Source organism: Nelumbo lutea, chromosome 1 (genome assembly GCF_056320005.1).
Source record: "Nelumbo lutea isolate HS-2025 chromosome 1, American lotus-T2T, whole genome shotgun sequence".
NCBI lineage: Eukaryota > Viridiplantae > Streptophyta > Magnoliopsida > Proteales > Nelumbonaceae > Nelumbo > Nelumbo lutea.
The window spans coordinates 148,124,155-148,132,623 of record NC_142684.1 but is presented as its reverse complement, the minus strand read 5'-3'; the positions used below and the strand labels follow the sequence as shown (position 1 = coordinate 148,132,623).

General features: G+C 44.8%; 1 pseudogene across 1 annotated transcript; it reads left to right on the top strand.

The window, feature by feature from the left end:
* Positions 1–4,369: 4,369 nt before the first annotated feature.
* On the top strand, positions 4,370–7,826 carry LOC148878264 (pentatricopeptide repeat-containing protein At4g32430, mitochondrial pseudogene; annotated as a pseudogene). The gene has a single exon (XR_016105297.1). The product of XR_016105297.1 is annotated as a pentatricopeptide repeat-containing protein At4g32430, mitochondrial pseudogene (transcript).
* The last annotated feature ends 643 nt before the right edge of the window (positions 7,827–8,469 follow it).

The window sequence follows — 8,469 nt, the reverse complement described above, 5'->3', positions numbered from 1 at the left end:
TGGCGACCCAAAGTTAGTAGTGCTGCCCCCGAAGGTCGAGCTCCTAGTAGCTTCTTGTAGGCCTGGCGTGGCCTGTGCGTGGCCTGGCGTCCTGGCAACTGGCACATGTGCCGACCTGGCGCAACCTGGCACTGGCACCAACCCAGTGGCCTGGCCAGGCGCGAACTGACAAACTGATAAGAGGCTTCCTCATCACAAGACCCAGTCGCCTCTTCGGCATGGGCAAAGTCAAGGAGAGTGGACTACGAGTCGCTCCCAGAGCCTAAGAGCTAAAATATCACATTAGACCCAGTCGCCTCTTCGGCATAGGCAAAATCAAATACCAAGGAGAGTGGACTACGAGTCGCTCCTAGAGCCTAAGAGCTAAAATATCACATTAGACCCAGTTGCCTCTTCGGCATAGGCAAAATCAAATACCAAGGAGAGTGGACTACGAGTCGCTCCCAGAGCCTAAGGGCCAAAATACCAAACTAGCGAAGAACTCCTCACCATATAAGACCCAGTCACCTCTTCGGCATGGGCAAAATCAAGGAGTGGACTGTGAGTCACTCCCAGAGCCTAAGGAATTCAATCGACGCTTACGAACTCATCGAATTATTCATTCCGGGCCTAAAGGAGAAATATAGTCCCTTTGCCGAGTTACTTTCAACTCGGGAGTGGGGGGCAAATGATGAGGGTGGATTTGGCCCTCCAATGATATTGTGACACATGGCACCTCAGAACAACTAGGTGACACCCAAAACCACTTTGGCAACAACTTGCCTTAGCCAAGTTGATGGTGTCCCACCTGGCGGGCTGGCGGCTTAGCACATGCACGAGCTAGCAGCCTGGCACAGGCATGACCTGGCCCTGGCGTGAGCTGGCAGCCTGCCACAGGCACGACCTGCCAGCCTGGCACAGGCGCAACTTGGCCTTGGCGCGACCTGGCATAGGCACGAGCTGGCAGCCTGGCACATGCACGAGCTGACAGCCCTGGCACAGGCGCAACCTGGCATCTTGGCACAGGCGCCGACCTGGCGACCTGCGAGACGTGCTCACCAACAAATTTGTCATGCATATCCTAACACTCCCACGATCCTTAGAAGTTGGCCTACGAGCTCATCGAATTATTCATTCCGGGCCAAAAGGAGAAATCTACTCCCTTCGCCGAGTTACTTTTGGCTTGGGAGTGGGGGGCAAATGATGAGGGCACATTTGGCCCTCCAATGGTATTGTGACACATGGCACCTCAGAACCACTAGGTGACACTCGAAACCACTTTGACAACAACTTGCCTTAGCCGAGTTGATGGTGTCCCACCTGGCGGGCTGGCGGCCTAGCACAGGCATGAGCTGGCAGCCTAGCATAGACGCAACCTGGCCCTGGCGCGAGCTGGTAGCCTGGCATAGGCGCGAGCTAGCAGCTTGGCATAGGCGCGATCTAGCAGCCTGGCACAAGCGCGACCTGGAAACCTAGCACAGACATGAGCTAGTAGCCTGGCATAGGCGCGACTTGGCGGCCTGGCACAGGCGCCCACCTGACGACCTGTGAGACGTGCTCACCGATAAATTCGGCATGCATATCCTAACACTCCTACACTCCTTAGATGTTGGCCAACGTGCCGAATGATCCGGAGGGTGGTCAATGTGCATGGCGGTTACCTCCATGAATCTCGACCCACTAAGACGACCTCATGGAAATCTTGGATACGGTGCGTGAAGCCCACGCCAAACAATGCATATATAAAGGCACCAACCCCAATGACATGGGGGGGGGCAAGTAAGCATATTCTATCTCTCATACTTTATGACTTTTAGCTCACAGTCTACTATTAGAGTACTAACTTAAGCATCTAAGTGACCTCGCCGAATTAACCACCCCGGTTCCTCTGACATTTGGTTCCTTGCAGGACTCTAAGGAGCAAGGAAGCTCATCACCTAACCTGCCCAGATCGGCACCTGGTCAGTTCGGCACCTGGTTAGCTCGGCACCACCAAGTAGCTCATCAAGGTAGTTCACCACTAGGTAGCTCACCACCAAGTAGCTCATCAAGGTAGCTCACCACAAGGCAATTCGCCACTTGGTAGCTCACCACCAAGTAGCTCATCAAGGTAGCTCACCACAAGGCAGTTCACCACCAGATAGCTAACCACCAAGCAGCTCATCAAGGTAGCTCACCACAAGGCAGTTCGCCACCAGGTAGCTCACCACCAAACAGCTCATCAAGGTAGTTTGCCACCAGGCAGTTCACCACTAGGCAGTTTGCCACTAGGTAGCTCGCCACTAGGGAGCTCCACTTCAGCCTCTGAGTCACAGGCCACTTGGGAGCGGACGTCACTGATGAGGTACTTAGCCAAAAAATTGATACATGACCAGGAACGGTTACATCATGCATATACCTAGTCGCCTCTTCGATATGAGCAAAATAAAAAAGTAGTTCGCGTTTAGTCTCATTAGTGTGCATAGTTTGGCAACTCGGGGTAATCTACACTTAGAAAACTTCTACGCAATGGAGTGAAGGACAAAATATAGCACATATTCAGTATATCCATTTGGCACCATGACAAACACAAACTTGGCTAATCTCTTCACAGTTGACCTCTACCTCGGTTTTAGGCTCTGCGTCAAACTCACTGGCTACTCTTTTGAGAACCAGTTCGAGTGACACTGCATCGAAGTCTACCTAGGTGGAGCGACCTAATAAAGCAGTTACGCAATTAGAACCCCCCCCCCTTGAGGACAACATGGTAAGCTTCGCTCTCGAGGTAATGGTCGGATTGCAGAACCCCTTGACGGTTGCATCCCTAATAAGGTAGATGTCCTCGGGGTAACTATTTCACCTCTCCTCGAGAGGATGAGTTCGCTCTCATGCCTCAAGAATCAAGATAGCGAGGTCCTGCGTAAGGCAACAAACACTCAAACTATTCCAATCTAAGAAGTAAATCAGACCAACGCTTGCAACTATGAACTGGTCGGATCAGTCATCTTGGGCCAAAAGGAGCAATCTCCTCCCTTCGCCGAACTACTCTCAGCTCGGGAGTGGGGGCAATTGATGAGGGCGGATTTGGCCCTCCAATGACATAATGACACATGGCATCTTGGAATAGCTAGTTGACACATAGACGCCACCTAAGTAATGACTTGGAGTCCCAGATCGTGGTTTCTCTTCACCCAGACCTGGCGACCCGCCTTCACCACCAACCTAGCGACCTCGACCACAACTCAAGTCGGCTAGAGGCACCTCATCCAGGGCTGACCTACAGCACCTCAGCACTGGCCGAAGTGACGTCAACGCAAGGAGTGACCTCCCTCAAGGGCGTGTCAGCCTGACTAAGGTCCAGGTGGCGACCTGCGAAACGTGCTCGCCGACAAATTCGGCATGCATATCCCGATACTCCCACGATTCTTGGAAGTTGGCCCATGTACCAAACGTTCTGGAGGGTGGTCAACGTGCATGATGTTTACCTCCAAGGATTTCAGACAGGTTAGGCATGATCTCCCAAAAATCTCGGATGCGGTGTGTGAGGCCCACACTGAACAATGCCTATATAAAGGCACCAACCCCAAAGACCCAAAGAAGAGAAAAAAAAGAGAGGTACGCGTGATTACTCTACTCTCTAGCACTCAAGCTCTCAAGCAATTAGCTCTCATTTACAGCATACTTACTGACTTAAGCATCGGAGCGACCTCACCGGGTTAGCTACCCCAAGTTCTTTGATAGATTGTTTTGCAGACCGATCCAGCTCGCCGTCTACCTGGAGTCTGGATCGCCCTCCAAATAGTAGTCAGATCGTGCACCATCAGTTATGTTGAGTGAACTTAATATAATTCAATTAAGTAAATTAGTTTAACAATTAGGTAAATAATTTATTTATTTATTTAAACCTAATTGATTTAAAATGATAAAATAGGCAATTAGATAAAGAACTTAAATTAAGTAACATAACTTAATTAAATCCCTTAACTTATTAAGTTTACTAAATGAAAGATTTAATTAAATTAATAAATTTCTTATTATTCTTATTTAGTTTATAGTTTTAGATGAGAGAAATAAAAATATTATATATTCATCATATGGTTAAACCATATGGGTCAATTGGGTCAAACCTGTATGTCATAAATAAAACCTAGGGTAAATTATAGATAAGTACCCTATAATTTTGGGGTAGTTAAATTTAAATACCTGCAACACTTAGGTACCCCGAACTTTAAAAAATAAACACTTAGGTCCACTCGTATTCGGTCAGTTAAACATTTTATAACATAAAAATTGCCCTTTTCATGTATTTTTTGACCGTTTTGTCTATAAAGATGAAATGAATTCATAAGACTTTAGCCACCAACTGCATTGATCTATTAAGTTTGATGCAAAATAACTTCACCCAACAAAAATGGCTCAATCTGGGTTTGAGTCGTTTGTCACTGTGTGGAATTCTCTTATGAATATGTACTGCAAATCGGCACAATTTGATCAAACTTTTGAAACCTTTAAGAACTTAATTAAGTAGCCCGGATATTGTTTATTGGAACACAATTCTTTCAGGTTTTCATGAAAGTCAGGATGCGCTAATTCACTGTTCAAATGCATCAAACTGGGCTCTCCTTTGATGATGTGACTTATACTACTACTCTTAACTTTTGCTCAGATATTCAGGATTGTCTTCTGGGTTTTAGTTTCATTCCCTTGTAATTAAATCTGGGTTTGACTCTGAAACATTTGTTGGGAATGCACTTATAACAATGTACTCAAGGTGGGGCAATCTAGAAGAAGCCGAGAGATTGCTTGATGGAATGCTCCAAAGGGATTTGGTTTCTTGGAATGCTCTACGTACTTCCAAGCTATGTCGAGGAAGGAAGTTATGAGGTAGAAGCGCGGTTTATACCTTTGTTGAGTTGGTGAAGGAAGGTAAGGAGCTTGATCATGTCTCTTTTTCTAATGCTATTTCAGCTTGCGGCCATGAAAAAAAGCTTGGAACTTGGGAGACAAATACATGGTCTCGTTTTGAGATTTGGGTATGGGACTCATGTTTATCTCAACGTATTCGAAGTGTGAGGTGGTTGAGGATGCTAATATGGTGTTTGAGAGCATGACTGAACGCAATGTAATTTCATGGACGACTATGACTTCTATAAATAATGAAAAAGATGCTATTCCTCTTCATTGATATGAGAAAAGGTGGAGTTTATCCAAATGAGGTAACATTTGTTGGATTAATCCATGCTATATCAGTTGAGAATTTAGTAAAAGAAGGGAATACAATTCATGGATTTTGTATAAAAACTGGATTTCTGTCTGAATTGAATGTTTCCAATAGTTTCATTACCAGGTATTCTAATTTGAGTCCACGAAGGAGTCAAAAAAGATCCTTGATGAGATTAATTAGTTGCAAAGAGACCATATCATGGAATGCTTTAATTTCTGGGTCTGCACATGCAAAATGGGATGTGTCAAGAAGCTTTACAAACATTCTCCTTAGCAATACTAGAATGATCCTATCCAAATGAATTCACTTTTGGCGGTGTTTTAAGTGCAATTTGATCTGCTGAATCTGTATCACTGAGGCAAGGGTAACGTTGCCATTCCTGCATAATCAAACTTGGGTTAAATACCAACCCAGTTGTATCTGGTGCGTTCCTTGACATGTATGCAAAGTGTGGAAACATTGAAGATCTAGTCACAGAAAATATTCTGTGAATCACCTCAAACAAGCCAAAGTTTCTTGGGCTGCAATTATCTTTGCTTACGCAAGGCATGGAGACTATGGATCAGTGATGGGTCTGTTTGAGGAAATGTAAAGAAAAACAATCCCACTAGATTCGATCACCTTTCTATCTGTTCTAATTGCCTGTGGCCGACGTGGGATGGTAGATATGGGTTGTCGAGTATTTGATTCAATGGTCAAAGATTATCACATTGAACCATCCCCTGTACATTATTCATGTGTTGTGGATATGTTGGGCAAGGCAAGGTGGCTCGATGAGGCAAAGGAGGCAATGGTTTTTAGATCCCACGACGGCAATGGTTTCTTCTCCCCACGGCGGCAACTGTTTCTTCTCAAGCAGCGGCAACAGCTTCTTCTCAGGTGGCAGCAACAATTTCTTTTACCCACGGCGGCAATAGTTTCTTCTCCCCAGGGTGAGCAACAGCGTTGCCCAGACCGAATAGAACCCAACTTTATTTTGGTTTTTTTTAAATTTATGATTTAAACGAGGGTAAATTTTTTAAATTACCCTTATAGTTTGCTTAATTGACTAAATATATCCTTATTATTTGAAAATTGACTGAGAGTACCCTTACTTCTGTTCTGACAATTGTCTTAAGTCTTATCAGTGTAGTTAAACCTAAACCGAAAGTCTAAAATGCCCGTTTTACCCTTTAACTCAAATATTTGATTGATCAGCAAATTTACCTTTTTATCCCTCATACCTACGGGTTCACTTAGCTTGGATGAGTGGCCACCGATCTCTCCTCGCTGCAGCTGCCGCCGATCTATACTCGAAGGAAACACTAGATCAATTGCCGCCAATCTGTGCTAGATTAACCTTAGATTGCTATGATGCCAAAGGCAGAGAAGAAGCCAGTAGAGGAGAAGCACCATTTCAAATCGTTGGATGAGGATTTTCAAAATGTTCCACTTGAAGAGGATTTTCAAACCCACCAAAGGATGGAGATAAATAGAGTGCCCAAGAATAGAGATGAAGCACCATCGCCTTCGCCTGCGATGGTTGTCTTTGCAATTTCCGGACGGCGGTGCGACGGTGAGAAATTTCAGACATTTCAATGATGTCAAAGGCAGAGAAGAAGCCAACAGAGGAGAAAAAGACCAAGAAGGCCCCTATTGCAGAAGAAGCCTCCCAAGATCGGCGGAGAAAGGTGTAGATCTCAAAACTTTTGAAAAGATGCCCAAAGGATCTGCCCCGTCGTCCGCCGCTTCAATGTAGGCACTCACCGCTTCGATCTGCAAGGAATTCTTCTTCTCCTCTATTGCCGATACTCTTTACCTAAGTCCTTTAAACGCCCAGCTGCTCCTAAGACCCGGGTTGGACTTTTCCCTCTCATTCAAACCCCCCTCCAACCTTCTCTCATGCAAACACCAGCCAATACGAGACCACGGACGAACAACATCAATTGATGTGCGACGGCAGGGACTCAGCCAAAGACTGAGTCGTTCATCCATTTGTCTCCATTCTTGAGGGAAGAAGATGAGAACTAGATCTCATCTTAAGCACGGTCTGAGGTTCTACATTCGACACTCACGAGCCCTCGTTCCCGAAAGTCACATGCATTAGCTAGGTTCAGGTCAAGAAGAAGAAACAGGGGAAGAAGATGAAAACTAGATCGAAGCGATGTCCGAATGAGGGTTTCAGAAGAAAAGATCCAACCCACGATGGGATTCATCTGCAACCACATCAGGATTGACTGCAGCGGAGGAAACAGAGATGGGTTCATCTGCCTTTAATGATTTGCAAAGCTGAGAGCCTTTGAGGCCGATTTAAACTTCTTTGCCGGTCTGTACTTCAATGAATGAGACAAAAGGTGGAAAAGGCGAGGACTTCACGAAAGTTTAACTTCTCATCGTCTTCGGCAAAGAACAGAGTGAAGAGAGCAAGGAGAGGAGATTAAAGGTTACTGTTCCCAAGCTGCGATCTCTAATCTGGTTTACCGTTTAGATATCTGTCAGAAGCCGACTAATGGATATGGTCATCAACTAATTCAGAATGTCTCTCCCAAGGCATTTTCGACCGAGGAATCTTTCTTTATTATAGTTCGAGAACTCAAATGTTGATTTCGGAACCGATTGACGGAAACGGTCGGAAGAAAATAGAGGGAAGAGAGAGGTCTGGGTGCCGGGTCGAGAGGAAGGGGATGAGGGTAATATTTTAAAAAGATTTAAAAGTTACGTGGTATCACAAATGTACGGGTTTTTGACGAAATATTAACGGAAATTAACGGTAGGGTAGAGTTAAACAATTGTAAGAAATACTAGGAATAGTGTTAGTGAATTTTCAAACAATAAAGGTACACTTAATTAATTAACTAAACCATAATGATAGTTTAAGAAATTTATCTTTTAAACAATTTGAAAAAATATGGGCTGGTAACTTTACAATAATTTGTAACATGAATTAATGGAAATGGACCTAAGTGTCTATTTCTAAAAGTTCGGGGGTACCTAAGTGTTACTACCCCAAAGTACAGGGTACTTATCTATCATTTACCCTAAAACCTATAAACAACATGGCCTCTCCCCCTCTCCTTTCACCAACCACCCCCTCCTGCATTCTCCTTCCCTCTCTCTCTCCCCACATTATTCCTTCCCTACCCCTCTCATTGAGCCACATTGTCAATGCTCTCCTTGCTTATTAGTCCACATTTCCCAATTACCTAAAATATCTCTATCTCCTAAATCTTCCTAAAATCTCCCACTCTCTCTCTCTCTATAAAACATCTTCTAAATCTTCCTAAAATATCTCATTCTCTAATTGACCC